Consider the following 3,361-nt stretch of genomic DNA (forward strand, 5'->3'; position numbering starts at 1 on the left):
CAGAACACTGTCTATCTCTTCATCTTTTGCTTCTGTTTTCCACGGTATACGTTCCACTTCAGGGGTGTGCCGGAGCCAATGGTAAGACTTTCTGGAATCTCGAACAGTTAAGTCATTGGTAGCATGAAATTGTCCGTGGTAGGAGTATTTATATCATGGAAATTGGCAAACACTACAAATCAGGGCCTTTTTTTCTTTAATTAAAAAAAATTTTTTTAAATGTTTATTTTTGAGAGAGACGGAGACAAAATGCGAGCGGGTTAGGGGCAGAGTGATAGGGAGACACAGAATCTGAGGCAGGCCACAGGCTCCGAGCTGTCAGCACAAAGCCCGGCGCGGGGCTCGAACCCACAAGCGGCCAGATCATGACCCAAGCCGAAGTCGGACGCTCAACCGACTGAGCCACCCAGGCTCCCCAGGGCCTTTTAAATTTTTATTTTCTGTGGGAGGAGAGCCAGTTCGCTGGCACGTGACGGCCCCATTCTCCAGAAGGCATTTACCGTTGCAGTAGCAAGATGGCTGCTTGCAGCAGCTGGCTGACCTCCCACCATCTATGCAACCCAAATGGGAAGCGAGTACTTCTTCCCCAGGAATTCCAGGAAATGTCCCAGGGTTGGGTCTCGTTGGCCTGGCTTGGACCACAGGCCCATTTATGAAATAGTGACTGAGGCCAGGGTACCAGGGTGCAGATTATACTGACTGGCACATGTCTTCTCTGGAGCTGGGAGATGGGGGTCAGCTCCACCTGAACCGTATGGATTGAGTGGGTGGGGATGGTTCCCTTTATTGTAACAAACAACCACAGAACCTGGCTGCCTGGAACAGGAAGTGTTTATTGCGTGCACATCTGTGGTTTGGCTGGAGTGTCTGGCCAGGCTGAGCTTGTCTGAGGCAGTTAGCTGGGACTGCTTTCCCCGCCACTCCTCTCATCTTCTCCTCCTGGGACCAGTTGATCATCCCCGAATGTCCTCCTTGGGTTGATGGCAAAGCCACAAGACAAGAAACAGTGATGCTCTTACAAGGCTGAGGCTCAGACTGGGCACACCATCACTTCTGCCTCATTCTTTTTCCCAAGCCACAGGACTGGGCCCAGACCCAAGGGGCGGGGATGTAAACTTGGCTTCTTTAGTGAGATAAACCATAAAGTCTGATGGTGGAAGGTTTAGATGTGGAGAGGGGAGAAGGACTGGCACCATTGAAGCAACTTAGCACCGTCCCTGGAGGAAACCAGGGTGCTGTCGATAGCAAAAAGGGAACGGATGCCGGGTGGGTATAAACAATGAATGTGCACTGAGGGTGTTAGGGAGAGTGGGGATGGCTTGGGCTGTGCTGTGTGTGTAGGGGGAAGGGAGAGGGTGAGAAGGAGGGCAGGGGGGAGAAGAGGCTAGAGTATAAGGTAAGGACATGACTGCCTCTGTGACAGCACTTGCGTGAGACAGATAACTAACTGCCTTGGTCTGCAGGCTCAGAGCTGTCTTCATTTTTGTTTCCCCAGGAGCAGACCCTGAGAAAGGGTTTGAGTATAAGTTTATTTGGGAGGTGGTGCCAAGAAGCAACAATAAGAAAGTGGGAAAATGAGCCCATAGCATGCGGGTAAACTGGTTCTTTAGGGAAAAAACAAAACAAAACAAAACACCCCACCCAAACCCAAAAAGCAACACCCCGATCTGTAGCGTCTGCCAATTTCACAGTGTAAATTCCCACCGTGGTTGATTTCCAGCGGCTGACATGACACATGTGAATGAGGAGCGGGGGAGAGGTGGGTAGAATGGGCTGTGTGGCATTGGTGGCCGTGGCGAGTGAGACCGAGATGGGGGGTGGGCTGGCAAAGGGAGCATAACCAAGCCAGTCGTCACTGTAAGCCCCTAGCGCTCAGTGCCCCTGGGTGCTGGCAGTGGTGAGTGCCATATGCCCTCACGTTACCCCTTCAAGGGCAAGGGGCTGGGGTGCTCCTTCACCGGCTCTCCATCTGCCATCAGTTCCAGTTATCCCTCAGGGGATGGTAAATGACTGGTACTTCTGGACAAGACCCGTGGGGCTGGATGTTGCAAGATGGGCCAGTGTGTGCAGAGGCGGTAAGGTCCACCACGGGAGCCCTGGGAGAGTTCCCAGCAGAGAATGAGGTCATCCCACTGAATCCCTTACAGCGGCCTCCAACAGGCCAGCCTTCAGCGTCCCTCACCAGCTTCAGGGCCATTCTCCCTTAGCATACTACCCCCTCGTGGAAAGAAACATTACCGGGCCACCTGGGTGGTGGTTGAACATCTGACTTCAGCTCAGGTCAGGAGTTCATGGCTCGGCTCTTGAGATCCAGCCTCCGCATCATCGTCGGGCTTTGTGCTGACAGCATCCAGCCCGCTTCAGATACTCTCTCTTCCTCTCTCTCTGCCCTTCCCCCGCTCATGCTCTGTCTCAAAAATAAACATGAAAACAAATTAAAAAAACAAAAGGAAAGAAACATTACCTGCTTCCCTACGGGAAATGGAGTAAACATCCTTTAACATTTCCAGTGATATACCATTTTGATGTTCTCTGGATGCGGAGGTGTTTCTCTGGAATGTTTTCAGATCTGTCTTCGTTGGGGGTAGGAATAGGGTCACCTTATGTCTATTTCTTGCTTTTTCTTAGACCCTCTGATGTCTCTTTCTTGGGGTTGGGAAGCCTGGAGAAAGTTCTCTCTGTTGTGTTGTTGTTGTTGTTAATAGCTAAAATCCATTCATTCGTTGGAAACTACTCGTTTTCATGATTTGCCTCATGGAGCAGGCACGGTGGGTGCCCCATAGCGATGCCTTTGCCGCTCACAGCTCCCACCTCTGACTTCTTCCGGCAAAGAACTACACCTACCTGGACTCATTCTCTGGATGCACAAGGGTGACCAGCACCACGTGGGGCAGGCCCCACATATCCTAGGAGCAGCCCTTAGTGGAGGACCACTGGGAAATTGTGGACGAATCCTTCAGCTTCTGGTTGGGATTGAATGCCTTTTGCCCACAGCAGTTAACCTGCTCAGTAACCCATCCTGTACTGGCCACCTTCCCCACCCTCCCTCAGCTCCCCACACCCCTACAGATGCTTCCTGGGGCCATTTCCCTGCTAAGCTGCTTGTACTTAACATCCGTGTCTCACGCTCTGCTTTGGGGGAACTCAGACCGGGGCACCCCTCTTGGCTTCTGAAAGAGGCTGCCTGATAGGGTTGAAGTGGTGTCTCATGGTGCTTTTTGGTTTCCCAAAGGGGCCCAGCAGGGTTCCAACATCCGGTCAAAGAGTCAAAGAATGTGAAAATTCAAATCTATATGTGCTGTGTCCTCCCAAGTCTCTGTGTCCGGCCCCCTGTCTCCTGAGCCCTAGACGGTGCATCTGA

General features: G+C 51.9%; 1 long non-coding RNA gene across 1 annotated transcript; it reads right to left on the reverse strand.

The window, feature by feature from the left end:
• Positions 1-801: 801 nt before the first annotated feature.
• On the reverse strand, positions 802-3,006 carry LOC125915417 (uncharacterized). The gene is made up of 3 exons (XR_007455657.1): positions 2,845-3,006; positions 2,239-2,411; positions 802-971 (listed from the first exon to the last, which is right to left on the reverse strand). It is a non-coding gene; the product is annotated as an uncharacterized LOC125915417 (long non-coding RNA).
• Positions 3,007-3,361: the final 355 nt, after the last annotated feature.

The sequence above is a fragment of the Panthera uncia genome (assembly GCF_023721935.1).
Source record: "Panthera uncia isolate 11264 chromosome E2 unlocalized genomic scaffold, Puncia_PCG_1.0 HiC_scaffold_19, whole genome shotgun sequence".
NCBI classification, from domain to species: Eukaryota; Metazoa; Chordata; class Mammalia; order Carnivora; family Felidae; genus Panthera; species Panthera uncia.